Source organism: Monodelphis domestica, chromosome 2 (genome assembly GCF_027887165.1).
Source record: "Monodelphis domestica isolate mMonDom1 chromosome 2, mMonDom1.pri, whole genome shotgun sequence".
Taxonomy (NCBI): domain Eukaryota; kingdom Metazoa; phylum Chordata; class Mammalia; order Didelphimorphia; family Didelphidae; genus Monodelphis; species Monodelphis domestica.
This window is the reverse complement of record NC_077228.1, coordinates 434,809,765-434,826,811: the sequence shown is the minus strand read 5'-3', so window position 1 is coordinate 434,826,811 and position 17,047 is coordinate 434,809,765. Positions and strand designations below refer to the sequence as shown.

Sequence of the window (17,047 nt, the reverse complement as noted above, 5' to 3'; positions counted from 1 at the left end):
GGCAGAGTCTAACCAAGTTTTGTAATAATTATTTCCCCTCAGCTCTTTGTTCTAATTTTCAGAAACCTCCCCAAACTGTCAGTGATAGGATAATATTGAAAAATTTGTATCAAATTGACTTTGTGGCAAAATAGTGACTCTAGGAAATAAATATTTGGACTAGTGTAATGGAAGGATTCGAAGAAGAGATGGTGATAATGGGGAGAAAGAGGGAATGGGGTTGAGAGAGTGAAGAGATCCTTCTTCTCTCCGCTTCCCTCTGGGGGAGATAAACCAAATTCTGTCTCTTTGAAAGGGGAGCATGTCTCCCCAGAGCATGTTTTCTGGGAGATTGAGGATAGGAGACCACTGTTTGATTCTGTGTTGTTATTTGAGGGTTTTAGATTAGCTATTGTTTTGGGGAAAAGTATATTTTTTTTTTGCATTTGGATCTAAATTGGACTTTTGTTCACAATCTCTTGGTTTCCTTTGTACAGAAAATTGCCCTAGATCTTCAGAATGTGGGGATATACATCCTTGCATGCTAGGATTTGTAATGCTGGACTTTTCTTGGGCTGTCTCTTGCTTTTTGCCCATTTTCTTCTCTTTGGGGTTTTCAGAATCAGTAAAAAGTTTGGTCTTGCTAATTTTTCTGTTGTGATGCTATATGTGATTTGAGGACTCCTGAGGAACCCTTATGTTGCTTACTCCCAACCCATATTTGCACATCAGAAGACTAAGTATCTCTTGATTTGTTCCTTGTTCATTCCATTACTCTCTGTGTGCCCTTGTGTGTTTCAAAGATTTTTTTTTATCTTTTATGCCTGATATCTCTTTTTGCAACTCTCTCTCTCTCTTCCTTTTCTCTTTCCCATTGTTTTAAGTTCTTGTTTTTAATCTCTACCTCCTCAGATTCTGTTTCCTTCACTAAGAATTCTTTCAGTACCTTATGTGCAATAGCCCCTGAATTGCACCCCTGTACTGTTTTTGAGCTAGTTATGGCCCTCTTCTGACTTCATAAGCTATGCTGTGCATTTCCTTTTGCAGCCACTGTTGAAAACCTAGGCTTAATGCCATCATTTATTAGTTTCTGCATTGTTTTTAAATCTGGGGTATTTTGATTTCTGAGCTCACAATGGTCACAGCATTTTGGTTTGTAAGTAACTGTTTCCCCTGTAGTTATTTTGTTATTTCTATTTCAATTGTAATTGTTATTGTAATGTGATCTCCTATTATTTCCTTTCTCACATTGTGACTTCAGGTGTAAACCTTAAAATTACTATGTGACCTATTTTGTCGCATAAAAAGCATTTCCTTGCAACCCCTTGACCTTTATGCTGGTATTGAGGTCTTGTTTATGAGAAAGTTCTTACTGTTGCCAAATTTTTTACTTCCTCTATCTCTTTTTATTTTAGTGACTCTTTAGTCTCATCTAATTTCTGCTTTAGATCTCTGATCTGGTCATCCTTTTCCTTCTGCTGTTCTGAACTTGTTTCATGAAAGTAGGTTGTATAATCCGTCAGTTGCAAGCAATGTGAGAGATTCCTACTTGGAGTAGTAGTTCTGGAAGAAAGTCCTAATAGTGCTATTACATCCCCTTAAAAATTGCATCTTTACATGTGGTATAGCTTGCTCACTATCTTGGGGGTATCCTAAAATGGACTCCATGTTCTCTAACAGTATATCTAAAAAGATGGAAGGGTGCTCTTTGGGATCTTGTCTGATTTGTTCAAATTTGCCTCATGCATTTGGGTGAACACAGAATGAGTTAATCACTTCTAGTAAATTTTCTTTAGCTTTTTTGAGGTAAGTTAAGTTCTGGGGTCTAGAAAATGCCACATCTCCATAATATTCTGGCCAACTGGTGAGATTTGGATCCTCTCTGGTTTTTCTAATGAATTGGGCTTGCTCTTGAGGAGTAATAATTCTTGCAATAAAAGTTCAGTATTCTTAAAATTTGGATCGAATAATTTAAAGGCCTGTTTTAGCTCCTTTACACATTTGAAAGGTTCAGTGCAAAAATGGGGCATTTGTTTACAAAGTGCCTCCAAGTCCATGGCTGAAAATGGTTTGTGAACTTTCATATGGACGATGCCTGAATCTTGGGTTATTTTTGCAAAATCCTGCAGTCATGATCTTTTCTGCCCCTGCAGCCCCCTCTGTTTGTGTGGATTCTGTGTTGGTTTGGTTGTCTACTATTGTTCTTTCTGTGCAGAGCCCCACAGTCAAAGCAGTTGAGGTAACTTCCCCAGTATTATTGTCTTTGTCAGTATCTGTGTTTGCCACAGTGTCCTTTTCCACCCCCAACTTGTCTATCTTGGTCACGAAGTCTTGGTATATTTCTGTCATGGAGGCCATTTGAGAAAGCACTCTCTCTAGTTTACTGTCAGTGTTATTCTAACCCTTGCCCATCATCACTCTAAGTCCCCTTTTTACAATGCTGTAGACTTGTCATGCCATCATTACAGACCCATAAATGGCAGGAAACATTGGCTACAAGGTTGTTATCTCGAATGTTATCTGCCCCCAATACTTAGTTATGTTCAGTACTGTCCCTATAACATCATAAATGATGTTAGTTATGATCCCCCAAAGTGATTTATTGGGGAAGGGGATGGCAAAGGTGTCAGGTAGGAAAGTGGATAAACAGAGAAGCCCTACAAATTGTCCACTCTAGCAGGTTGGTCCTCCAAAGTTTGGGGGTTCAAGGCTTCTCAGCATTGATCCCTCTTTCTTGCCAACTACCGTTTAGTCCCTACTCTCAAGCTAACTAAATCTTGAATAAAGGAGTCCAGGGACAGGTAAGGGAGAGAGAGACAGAGAAAGAATTCCTTGGAAGGGATCTGTGAATGGCTCCCTTCAAAAGTCCCATTGCACAATCCAACTGAGGACTTTAGATTGCTGTCACTAAGAGTTTGATTGGAGCTATTCAGGGGTTCAGAAGGAATAGTAGATTTCCCAAGAAATAGGCTTCCAATCAGCATAGGGAATCCACCACCTTCCTCTGGTTCCCAGCTGGAAGTGAAGTTGCTGGTTGGATCCTTAAGTTTCTAATTCTCTCTTAGTTTTTTCTTCTTGCTCCTCTCCCACTCTCTCTTCAGCTATTGTCTGTCAGAGACTGTTCTCTCCTCAATTTGGAACTTCTCTTCTCTTACATTAGGTATTCTAGAAAGTCAAGATAAAAGTACTCAAGGCTATTATTTATATGACTTATGAGGCAGCTAGGTGGCACAGCGGATAAAGCATTGGGCTTGGAATCAGGAAGATTCATTTTCATGAATTCAGATCTGGCCCCACAAACTTACTAGCTATCTGATTCTTGGCAAGTCACTTGACTCTGTTTGCCTCAGTTTCCTTATTTAAAAAATGAACTGGAGGAGGAAATGCAAACCACTCCAGGATCTTTGCCCAGAAAATCCCTAAATGGGGTCATTGAACAATGAAAAAGATCGCACTTTAAGGTTTGCAAAGTGCTTTACCTTAGATTTTCATCGCAGCTCTATAGGCATTGTTAGTATCCCTATTATAGAGATGAGGAAATTGAGGATGAGAGAGGTTGTTAGTGTTACACAGCTGGAAAAATATTCAAGGCAGTATTTGAATTGAAGACTTTCTGACTCCAAGTCCAATACTCTATCCTCTTTGCCATCTAACTACCTAGAACATGAAAAAAATTGTGATTTCCTAGGTTTTTGAAACTTAATCTATTCCCACCTGTTCATAATGTAAAAAAATAAACTAGTGGATTGCCTGAAGCACAGAAAGATTAAAGGTCCTTCCTAAGGTAGTACAACTCTATATTTCTGAAAGAGGATAAGAACTAAGGACTTCTTGACCACAAGACCAAAATTTTAGTCATTATCTCAGTTTGCTTCTTTGGAGATTAATCTTTCATAAAGGAAAAATGAATAAATTGTCTTTAACTTGAGTAGCCAACACATTTTTATTTTTATAAGATAAAAAAACAAAGGAACAGACTTTTGAAGATATCTTTTAGTTAAAAAGAAATTGGAGGGGGGCAGCTGGGTATCTCAGTGGATTGAGAACCAGGCCTAGAGACTGGAGGTATTAGGTTCACATTTGGCCTCAGCCACTTCCTAGCTGTGTGACCCTGGGCAAGTCACTTGACCCCCATTGCCTATCCCTTACCACCCTTCTGCCTTGGAGCCAATACACAATATTGACTCCAAGACAGGAGGTAAGGGTTTAAAAAAAAAGAAATTGGCTGTGTAGTGTTATGCTTTTGATATCCTTGGTTTTGATTAGAAACAGGTTTTAATGATGTTTCTGAGCACAAAAGGCAAGAATGCTATTGTTGGGGAGCCATTCATTATAGATTCATTTGGTCTAAAAACTTCTTAGCTTCATTAGTCACTTTTCTATCAAGCAGAATCTACATTTTATACCTTATCTTTATCTATAATAGTGTGTTGTATGGTAAATATCAGCTTCTTCACTGTCAGTTTAGTGACTCATCATAACACATCTTAGACTATTCTGAGGCTTATCTTAGAATTCAGTGTTTCGTGTTGTATGGCTATTTAATTTTTTTTCCATCATTTTCTCCTTCAGTGCGGTAGAGTTGAACAAAATTAGGTTCTCTATCCTATGTGTCATACAAAGAAAATTGCACATTTATCTGTTGAAACTATCCCAATTGGCATTAAAAAATAACTAAGGTACTGCTTAATTTTTCTTCATTTAAAAGCCAAACAGCCATTTTCAGAAGTGACTCAGTGCTTTTTCTTCCTCCTCCCAATTACTCACAAATTGAGTCACTGGTCTTTATCTATATAGTTGAAATATAATCATTTATGCACCAGAGATTGAATCCTTCTAATTCCCAGTGGCTTATTAAGAAGGCTTTGGGAAAGCATAATATGAATATGAAGTTCTCCATTCCCAGACTCATAAACTGTAACACTGCATAATGGATATAGTCCTCAACTTGGTCTAAGAAAGACCCAAGTTCAAATCCCTATCACAGATACTTACTTCCTAGCTTCTTAGCTATGAGACTCAGTAAGTTTTTTAACCTTTTTCAGTTTTCTCATCTGAAAAGTGGGGATTATAATCATATCTACCTCCCAGAATTTTTATGAAGACCAAATGAAATAATATAAAGAATTTTGTAAATCTCAAAACACTATAAAAATGCAGCTGATCAGAACAATGGACTCTTTCGATCATTTCCTCCTCTGCCATAGTTGCATTGTTAAGATAGCAATGGAATGATGTGTCCTCATCAGAAAATGCTTGGCCCAGAGTGGGAGTCCATAGCTGAAGGTCAAGTGAGAACAATCACTAAAGTCAGATAATGGAGATTTAAGAGAAGGGAAGAATTATATCAAGGGAGTCTGATAGTGAAAGGGGGGACATTTGGGTACTGTCATGACTTAGGTAAGGAGAGATCAATGTCCTGTTCCAAATCCAGAGTAAATAGCCCCTGACAAGGGGCTAAGTTCCTTATCTAAGTTATCATCAGAAGTTGACAGAGGATTTATACTATTCTCAAATTTTAAAGTATGTTTATTACTGTAGTTCATAGCAACTCCATGAGACTTTCCTCATTTTTCACATTGTGAATGTCTCATAATTTTGAGTCAAGTTATTGGAAGACATAAAAACTTCATTGATGTGGACCTGCAATCAATCAATCAATCAGTCAATAAACACTTAAAGCACCTATTAAGTTCCAGGAACTGTGCTAAGTTCAGAACATCAATATGACTCTCCATTTTTGGAATACTGGGCCAAAATAATCTTTTTGTTGTTCAGTTGTTTCAGTTGCATTTAACTCTTTGTTAACTCATTTTGTTCTTTTCTTGGCAAAGATAGTGGATGGTTTGCCATTTGCTTCTCCAGTATATTTTACAGACAAAGAATGGAGGCAAACAGAGTTAAGTGACTTGTCCAAGATCACACAGCTAGTAAGAGTCTCAAGTCAGATTTGAACATTTGAAGATGAGTCTTCCTAACTGCAGGTCCAACAATCTACCTACTACATCACCTAGCTAACCCTTAAATAATCTTTGGGTCAGTCTTATGGAAAATTGTTTTATAGGTAAGATCTGTTTCCATACTGTCTTTTGGACTCCAGGAATAATTGGAATAGAACCTTTCAACATAGGCATATACCTTTTCTATCCTAACTCTTACTACCTTCAAAACTTAACTAGTCTGTATTCTATTTTTGTGAGGGTCTTGTTAGTTATCTAACTAGGTGAACTGATAAATTCATTCACATTAACATGTCATTGGACTTATCTATTAGTTCCCTATTGTGAGAGAGACTGGCATTAGAGAAAAAGTGCCAGACTGAAGAGTATGTGAAACTGATCACCTCGCCTGGAGAGGGGCCCTAGGAGTGGAATCTGGAAAGAGGAGAAGACTCTGACTGGGACAGCAGTGAGGGTCTCTCCGTCTTGAGAAGCCAAAGAGAGAAGTTGGGAAAAAGACTTTCTCCTGAGGGCTACCTACTTTTCCTGCTGTGTAAAGGTTAAAGTTATAGTTGAGACTGAATGTAATAATTATTTTGGTTGCCAAGGATTTTATTTTTAAAATCCGAATGAAACACCCAAGTCAGCTGGAAATTTTATCCCTGGCTAGTACGGAGTGGGGAGATTAGGAGATAAGGTTTTGGAGTATGAAGGAGGAAGAAGTCAGCTTGAACTCCAAAAAGGAAAGGGCTAAGCCAAGATGTCCAAACCTGAAATCAGCTCCAGGGCAAACTCACCACCAAACCTAGACAAAATAACTGCCACCACTCCAAGATTGTCAGAACGCCTAGCAAACTGCCAGCCAGAGTTGCCTCTCCAGGGAAAGAGGAAGAGAGAGGAAGTGACGTGTTTTATATAGACGGTTTTACATCACTTTCCTGAATCTTATCTGTACCAATGATAGCTTAGCTTGACTTAGGACAGCCCAACGATCTGCCTGTTTTTTCTGCACATGTATGTTGAAGGCCATTTCCTCAGATAATTAAATCTTGAGTTTGGTGCAGAATTTCATAATCTTGTTAAACTAAGGAAGGTGGAGAAATGCAGGGTTGCCAAGACCTGATTCTGTTAGTCCAAGTATCTTTATTGTTATTGATTAGGAAATAGCTAAATCAGATCTTCTAAAGTATGGTCTGATTAGGGTGGAATAGTTTTAAAATTTACAGCTGGTGACTAAAAATCTCTCCCCTCAACACTTCCCAATTGAAGGGACTTCTGAAGAGAAATCTGAGCAGACTTTACCTCAGCTCCTGTTGCCCAGGGGTGAGTCTCCCTGACTTTCAGGGGGCTCAGGCTGCCAATTCCTTAGTTTCCCCCCAAATTCGAGAAGGGAGGAAAAAGGTTTAGATAGAGACAAGGATCATCTTTTCCCACTTTCCTTTTCCCATTCTTCCCTGCCCATTATTTCTTTTGTATTACCTGATTGAGTTAACATTAAATGTTATCTCTTCCCCAAGCTGAGTGTGAGTGAATGGATCAAGGGGAGACCTTTTGGTCTGGAGTAATGGAGGGGGGACAAGAGGGACAAGAGCAAATTGGGGAGAGAAACTTTAGCTAAGAAGGGAAGAGAGAAGGGGGAAAATCTTCAAACCCCCTCTCTCCTCTCTCTGAGCCAACCCATTACATCTGCTGTCTCCCCTGAACCCCACTTTGAGAAGGGGGCTCTCCTCCCTTTTCCCCTCTCCATACTGAAAGTCCAAGCTTCCTTTCAGGGCACCAAAAAACTCCTCTTCTTTTATCTTTTTTTTAAGACATTATAATAATAAATTTGAGTTTTAATTAAATAAATTTATCTCTCCAATGTGAGATCCTTAAGAACATGGACCTATTTTTGCCTTTCTTTTTATCCTTGGTCCCTGGTACATAATAAGCATTTAAATAAAGCCTTGCTGACTGATTATAACAATTATCATGACAATTTTATAGACCAAAAAGAATCCATAGATGAGTGGGGACATAAAGATCATGGAGCTTTAGATGTGGTCTTTGGGGCCTAGAGTTCAATCTCCTTGCTTTACAAAGGAAGAAGCTGAGGAAAAGTGATTTTTCAAGGTCACCCAAATAATGTGTAGATGAGTGACTGAGGCATATTATCTTATCAAAATCCATCCTGGGTTTAAGTTCAGATTCAGTGATTTTTCTATTACCTTCTCATTGAACTTGCTCTGATCTATGAAAGGATCACATGAAAAAAGTCTATTGGAGAAAGTTTTTTTCCCCCTCAAAAGCTGCTTTTGAAATCTGCCTTTGAATTGACCATGAACTCTTTGTAACTCCAGAAATAAAAATGACTTTTGACTAAGGATGAACTTCTGAAAATTTTGGAAATGAGGGAAAAACTATTTTAGAACCCAGCTGGCCATTTGGAACAAGTTCTTTAAATAGCCTGATCCCCTAGGTTTGGAGTTCATTGTAAAAGTTGAAATGAATTGTAAGTGCAGCAGGACACCTGCTCTTTTTTGGTCCCACTTTATTTAAAATGTTGTTGTCTAGCAAGGACAGTTTAACTAATGATATTTTGTTGCTTTTCCCTATTTCTACTGAAAGAGGTTATTTTATTGAACCCAGTTTTGTTTTGTACCATATGCCACTTAAATTTCTCACATCTGCCTCACATATTATGTAGGTTTTTACCTCAGAAGTAACAAAACAAAAGTCTCTGCTTCAAAATTGGAGGATAAGTATGACAATGCAGTTCCAGGAACCCTTATTCTGTGATTTCAATTGTATTTGACTCGTCATGACCTCATTTTGGGGTTTTCTTGGCAAATACACTAGAGTGCTTTGCCATTTCCTTCTCCAGGTCATTTTGCAGATTAGGGAACTGAGGCAAAATGGTGTTAAGTGACTTGTCCAGGGACATACAACTAATAAGTGTCTGAGGCCAGATTTGAATTTAGGAAGATGACTTTTCCTGATTTCAGGGCTAGCACTCTATCTATTGAAACACTTAACTCCCGTTAAGAATACTTACTTAATACCCAAGATTCATGGGACAGATCCAATTTAATGAAATAAATATGTGTTATCCCCCCCAAATGGTAGGAAAATGTGGAGGAAAAGAATAGTCAAATCCTGGATCACTCTGTGGTTATGCAGTTTAAAAACTGGCAATCTGGCAAGAATAACTGGCAATAATAGGTTCACCTACATAAAAACCAGCCATTAAAGTATTGGAAAAAGCTATCCTATGTTAGTTTAGGATTGCATTTTCTTTTCTTCATCAAAATATTTTGCATCCACTTTTTATATGACAATAAAAATGACAGATGTAAGCTCCCTGAGAGCAGAAGACATTTTTTCTTTATTTTTGTAAGAGCTTAATAAATGCATTTTGACTTCTTAGTTGACTAAGACTGGGTAGATAAATGTTTATTATGTGATGATCAACTCGGAGACATTTCACTTATTTCCATGTCACATATAGATAAGGAAACTGAGGTTGTGGTAGGTTGATGTGGTGGTGAGGGCAAAAGCTGGAGGTAGCTAGAACAATCACTTGGCTATTTTAATAATATATGTATCTGTGCTGGCAGTGATAAAGGCTTAAATTTAGTTGTGCCTCTCTGAATCGAGAGAAAGGGAGGGTATATGGAAATGTAGAAGGGGAATAGAAAAGCTTTCACAAATTATTAGATATAATAGGTAAGGAATAGGAAAGAGGCAAAATAGAGCAAATTGTTAAATTTTCTAGATAAGCATTTTTCCCTTGAAAATTGACAAATGGTACAAATCAGACCTTGGTCTGTTGTTTTGTTTTATCTACACTTAAATAACGGAGAAAATGTTAAGCATATAGACTAAACTTCTGCAAGTCCAAAATTTAATAGAATATGATATAAAATGGAATGTAATATAATACATTAGAAGTTGGCCCCACATATGTAAGTGTAATATATATGACGTATCCTAATAACACAATAGAGTATAAATGTATATAAATGTGAGCCCTATACTTCTAAGGAGAAGAGAAGAGCCTTGACTGATCCCTACTATTAGCAAGCATCACCTGGATGAACATTCAACATAGGAGACAGAGAAGGAGTGATAAAATAGATAGGAGTCATGCCAAAGGGGAGGATAAGTATAGCCCACACAAAATTGGGGTTAAAAGTGACTGAAAGACCATCTACCCTGCTCACTTCCACAACATAGCACCATATCACTACTTCTGTTTGAATTATATTTTAAAACTCATATTATAAGAAAAGATATAATTTTATGAACATCATTAATAAATATGACTTTAAAGGATGTATCCATGTCTGTAAAATTAGTTTTTGTGCAGATAATTGGATTATTAAAATAATTAGTTAAATGTTTTAAATATATGTCAAAATAACAATATCAAGAAATATGAAACTTTAAAGCCAGATAAAACTATGCTTGCAATTACTTTAAATGACTTGTTCATTAGAACATTGCCCTTTTATAAGTTTTTAAAAAACATATCTGGGAATTTTAGCTTGAACTATTGTAATAGTTAATTTTTTCAAATATAAAAAATGTTTGCCAGGAGAGGTCATCTATATTAAAAAAGTATATTTATCTTTGCAAATATTGCTCTTAAAATAGATATTTACATAATATTTTTGAGGGAACAAAAATGTTCTCTTTCTGTTTCTTTATCTTTCCTTATGTGTCTCTCCTTGTCTATCTCTTTGTCTCTTGTACACAAACATACATAAACTCATATGCTTGTGCACCATAGATTCCAAGTTCCTAGTGGGCAGGAAAGCTTTTCAATGTATTATTGTATTTTTTTGAATAAAGCTGTAGTCAAGAAGTAAACATTGAACTGATATTGTCATCTTTAGTTACAATCCTCAAAATGTCCACCAAAGCCCTATTTAAGGCATTGTGATAAACATGTAGAAATTACTTGCTGTCCCAAGTAATTCAGAGCACAGTATTAATGAATCATCAGAGTCAATAAATATTTATTAAACATCTACTCCATGCTAGGTACTGGAGCTAAAAAGAAAGGCATAAGATAGCCTCCGCCCTCAAGTTTCTCACCACCTAGTGGGAGAATATAACACATACAAAGAAGCTGAAAAGCATGAAGGAACAGTTTAAGAGAATGATGAAGTCTTACAGCCAGAATGGGAGATGGTCTGAGGAGGTGTGTGTTATAGAATTCATTTGATCTTATTGAATGATGATTTTCTGGAAATCATAAAATTCAAGAGATGAGTTGAGTGAGAAATAATGAAGTAAATTCCCTGGCTGATTTCTTCAAAGAGAGGGTCTTAGAAAGAGTGCTCAGATACCTATTCTCCAGAGGGAGAGGAGGACCCCAGGGGCAAGAAGTGCTAAGGAGAAAGAAGTTTTGGAGTTCATTTCGCCTTGTGAAATCATGAATTTCTGAAGACTGAAATCCATGAGATAAGATGAGTGGGAAACGAAAATTAGACCGCTAATCAGGAGAAAGTCATACACATGGTACATCTGCATTTGATGGAATCCTCATCCTGATATGGAGATGGAGAGATCTTAGCTAGATAAAACTAGAATTGACTGTATGGTTTTTGTGTCTTCAGGGCAGTGAAAGCGAATGACCAAATATTTTGTTTCTTTTCTGGTCATTTTCTGTTTGTGTATCCTACTGTAGACTTAGTAGTTTGACAGTTTGTCAATATTGACAATATTTAAGATTTTTTGACAGTATTTAAGACACTTTATAAGACAGCATTCCAAATTAGAAGGCACCATAGTAACATGAAAATATTTTCCTATTCAAATTTCCCTTAGGTTGAAATGATATATATTTAAAGTTGATCCAAAAGGACTCCAATTTACTTCCTGGCGTCAGTCTATTGATGAACATTAGCTACCTATTCTTTGAAGTCTCATTGCCAGCATCTCTTTCTTTCCTCATAGTTGGGCAATTATTTCCCAAAATTCCAATCAAAGTAAAATTAAAGCAAATGTCATTACTCCTTTAGATTGTAACTTTATTATTGTCTTGTATTTAAAATGGCTCTTTTCTACCAATGAATTATATATTTCTTTATATCTTACCCATCATGTTGACCTGAGACTTTTCTAAGAAATGGAATGTAGCTTGTTGAATGTTTTCTAAGTATTTTCAGGCACAGTTATATTTTGGAAGCTATTTTGCTTTTCTTGTGGAGTTCTCAATAGCACTCATATGGAGAAAATGAGTCATGAATAAACCAGTAATTTTGGTGAAAGCAAATAATCCTCATTAGTCTTTAAAGCCTGGGTCTTTAGTTACATGGAGAAGCCATTTCTATTGAGCCAACATTGATGATGTCTTCACATTTGGAAACAGACTAAAAAGATAAATTTATTTAGAAAGTGACTTACACATATTTTTTTAGATAAGTAGATTTCTAGTATGATCAAAACTTGAAACTGTAATACAATATTTGTGGAGCTTTAAGGGATACCTAAGAATTTCCAGGTGGATTATAAGCCTGGTTTTAGTATAATTATTTTTGCCACAAGTAGTTGTACTTCAAGTTCCTCTTAGCCTAATTAATTTACATTTCTTCTTCTTAGAAGTCTAACTAATGATGGAAATATACACACACACACACACATATATAAATGTACACATATTATATGTATACATACATATATACACATTATATATAGATGTGTATTTTTTTGTTGGTGAAGCCACATTTTAAGACAAGAGGCATATTTTAGGTGTTTTTTTTTTTTAACTCTTACCTTCCCTCTTGGAATCAACACTGTTTATTGGTTCCACGGCAGAAGGGTGGTAAAGGCTAAGCAATGGGGGTTAAGTGACTTGCCCAGGGTCACACAGATGGGAAGTGTCTGAGGATAGATTTGAACCCAGGACCTCCCATATCTGGGACTGGCTCTCAATCCACTGAGCTACCCAGGCACCCCCACCCCATATTTTAGTTTTTATGGAAGTGGTTTCATTTCCTCTGGGTATGAACCATAGTGAATATTTATAATTTATATAGAGACATTATCATCATTATGCCCTCACATTTTTATATTGCATTACAATTTATAATGCACTTTCCTGACATTTTTCCACTGATTGAATCATAATATTTGAAGTTTACAACCCTAATCAGATTCATGTACAATCTGACACCAAGCTGTCCAAACTCTAATTGTAATTGCCTGTACTGGAAGGGTATGGTTGAATTCTGTGGTTTAAGATATAGAGATGACCACAAACAATATAGCTTCCCTTTAAGAAAACATTGCATAACATTTATTATGTAGGAGGCCAAAAAAATGAGACTAATTAATATAAAGCAATTCATCTCTCATACTTGAGTTACATCCTTCCATTGATGCACACAGTGTTTAGGAGGTAGGGAATTATCAACCAGAAGACATCAGCCTACAGGGCTAAGGGGCATGTGGTTAGAGAAACTAACTTTTTTTCCTGTGAAATTCATGACTTTAGATTCCAGGCTTGGATGCTTGTGGTCTCTTTAGGGAATAATGTACACTACGCATCAGCTGCAATTCTTCTAAGCCTCTTCATTCTCCTGCTAGATGAAATCACTTCTCTGATACTCCCTGGTCTACTGAGGAGGGAGTGTTAATCTCCATTAGCAAAGAATAACCTTAAGCTTGGATTCTTCAGAGATTCCTAGATCTTCTCCCTAGGATAGGTACTGCATTGGTATGCTATGCTTTAAGTGAAAAACAATACCTTTTCATCTGAAGAGCTGTTTAAATTAACTTTTTAGAGGCTTTGATAAATTAGCCCCTCTTGGGACACAGAGGGTAGTAAAGGAGAACATAGGCAAGTCTATGAGAAGTTTCTATCATAATTATTTAGTTTCTGCCTTTTTCTGAATTGAATTCCTCACATAATCAAAACTTCCAAAATAACCATTTTGGGTTTTCCCCTCTAGAATTTTTCTGCCACTATCTTGTATAGTTTACCTTCTGGTTTCCCATTTTCTACTGTACTTCATTCACAGAATAATTACAATTATTACAGGTGTGAGAGATGATACTGTGCCATTTTGGACCCCTGACCATCATGTCCACAATTATGCCACATACCACTCATCAACACTCTGCCCTGGTTACATTTTTTCCCTCCATTTTCCTTAAGCATCTTCTCCCACTACTTTCCGTTCTAGTTGCCCCTCAAGAATTACATCTTCCAGGGGCAGCTGGGTAGCTCAGTGGATTGAGAGCCAGCCCTAGAGACGGGAGGTTTTAGGTTCAAATCTGACCTCAGACACTTCCCAGCTGTGTGACCCTGGGCAAGTCACTTGACCCCCATTGCCTAGCCCTTACCACTCTTCTGCCTTGGAGCCAATACACAGTAATGACTCCAAGACGGAAGGTAAGGGTTAAAAAAAAAAAAGAATTACATCTTCCTACTTTATAAAGTAGGATGAACAGACTTTTAACCCCCAATCCCCCAGGTCACACCCAGTACAAGGTCCCAATCTTCCTTCATAGATTACCTTTTCTCATCCATAAAAGTATTTATCTGGGGAACCCCTTCCCACCACCAAAGCAAGGCTTCTTTCATCTTCCCCCCATTTTAATTATTCCCTGCTCCTCCTTATACACTTTCTTGTAAATTCTTCTTTTCCTGAGCCCATAGGGGATAACCTTCCCATTATTGTGAGGCCTTGATTTGACCCTCACACATGTTAATATTTATCTCTCTTCTTCATTTCCCCTTTTCCATGTACCCTCTCATTTTATAATGATGTCTTATAAAAAAATAAGTTATTCATCTGTAGGCAAGGTGTCATCAGGTTATGTTCATAATGCTTCAGGCTCCATCTTTATTGCTACTTCTACTGGACTTTTACCTTTACCCCTGTTTCCTTATGTATATTTAAAAAAATTATTTTAGTGGTCTTTCTACTGTCACTGTTGCTATTGTCCTTTGCTGCATTTATTTACTCCTCCTGCATTTCTGTTTTTGGTGTTGTTTGAAAAGCAAATAATCTCTTTAGTTCTGGTTTAATGTTTCAAATGCCTTTTTATTATTATCTACCTATTTTCTTTTATAATAAAATTCAGATTTTCATAGTAGGTTTTCCTTGGTTGTGGCCTAAACTCTTATTATATTCCATTCTCTCCCTCACTTTCTTGTGAGTAAAGAATAGTCTTGTATTATTTTGAATTTCTTTTCATTGATATTTGAAGTTCTTTGTACTGGTTGCTTACACAACTTGTTTCTGATTGAAATGTTAAATTTAACCACTCTTGGTTTTGGAGTTTGGAGCTTATTTTTTTTCCTAGAGGCAATACTTGAATCCTTTCGATTAGCACTTCATTTTCTATGTTCATAACTTCATAAAGCAACTCTCTTCTATTATTTCCTGCATTATGGTGTTAAATTTATTTGTCCTTTCATAGTCTTCTGGCTAATCTATGATACTTAGAGATCTGGGTTTCTAGGAATCCTGTCTTCAAGTTCAGTATATTTTGCTTACAAAGTGAGCATATTGTCTTTTAATAACATTCAATGATGCTTTTTTTTTTTTTGCTTCTCTTCTATATTGTACATCTATGTTCCCAATCTATTATTTTCCTTTTGTTTCTTTGGTGAGATTTGCCATCATAGATTCTGGCTTTTCTATTTTGCCCATTATTTTTGCTGTGTAGACCAAAAATTCTGCTCTCATAATTTTCATTTTTCTTTTGACCCACTCAGGAAATTGTGGTTCCACATTCTCCCCAGTTTCCACAGGGTCCTTTGTATAACCAAGTATTGGATATTTATCTTTTGTTTTGCAGTATTTATTCACATATGGCTGAATTCATTTATTAGACCTGAAGACTATATTTCAGTATGTTTTTCTGATTGATTTATCTGTTTATGTTAAAAGTCTTTGACTTTCCTGCTTGCGGAGATCTTTGGTAATTTCAGTTCCCACCTCTCACCTCAATTTTTCCATAGTCCTCATGTTTTGATTCTTCTCTAATGTTGGCTTTCTTGGGGGCTAAATCTCAGAATGCTTCTGCCTCTTCTTGTGCTGGGCAATTCAAGATTCATTAGCTTAGATCTCTTCCCCAAGTGACTTTTAGGTGGTCAGAATTGGCCCCAGATGGATGCTGTGCTCTATATCAGGCTTAGTGTAGTGCTTTACAACCTGTCTCCCTTCCCCCCAAACCGAACAGAGTCCCTCTGTTACTTAGTTCTCTGGCCCAACACCAGCAGTTCAAAGAATTCAGGGTCAGTGAGTTGTTTTTTACTTTTAACCTTCTTTTGGATTTTGGATGTTCTAGACCATTGTAAAAATAGAGGTAATAAATGGGTTGGCTCTCTGGTTGAGGTGTTATACCAGTAGGTATTGGGTTGATTATGTGAGCAGGAACAGGGGTTGAGATAGAGCCTATGAGAGAGGGAATTGGCAGCCCCCCTCTCATTCAAGTGATAAGTAATAGCCAGTTATCACTTGAAATCCCTTGGTGTAATGGCTGGGGGGATGAGATCACATACTCCCCAGTCATCATGGCTAGAGGAAAGATACTGTGCCTTTTCCCCAAAGGAGGCTTTGTGGCAGGTCTTGACAGGATCTTGCCACTGTGGGACTGGCCTCAAGCCTGAGACCTGTCTCCAGTTACTTGAAGCCCCCTTCCTATTAAGATTTAGAGTCAATACAGAAATCTGACTGCTATTAACGGATTTATTAACAACGTTAGGTAAATGGGTTTTTCTGTTTTGCCTATTGCAGTCCTTGATTCAATGGGCCAGTATTTTTGCCCATGAACATCTCTGCCCCTTCCCAGCTAATAGCACCTTCTACTGACTAAAATACTAAAATGTCCCAAGTACACACATAAGAAATAGTTTAGGGTGGCGAGAAGTGTCAGGAGAGCTGAGCTCTGGTTAGAGAGTCTAATCAGTTCCTCCTCAGGGCTCTGAGATATTTGCTGCAGGTGGAGGGAAACAAGCCTAGCTCATGTAATTCTTTTAATCTGTTTTGTAGGGACTGTAGGCATGTATGTAACTGATATTCCCCACCCAACTTCGACACGTATGCAGGCTTGCATGTTCTTCCTTGCCAGAGAGGCTGACCATAGAGCATTTAATAGGGAGAGATGTGTAAGTCTCCATGCAGTGT

The 17,047-nt window shown here is 37.2% G+C and overlaps 1 protein-coding gene across 1 annotated transcript in view; it reads right to left on the bottom strand.

Moving 5' to 3' along the window:
* OPRM1 (opioid receptor mu 1) overlaps nt 1-17,047 on the bottom strand; it is a 65,842-nt gene that overhangs the window by 20,457 nt on the left and 28,338 nt on the right. The window lies entirely within an intron of this gene.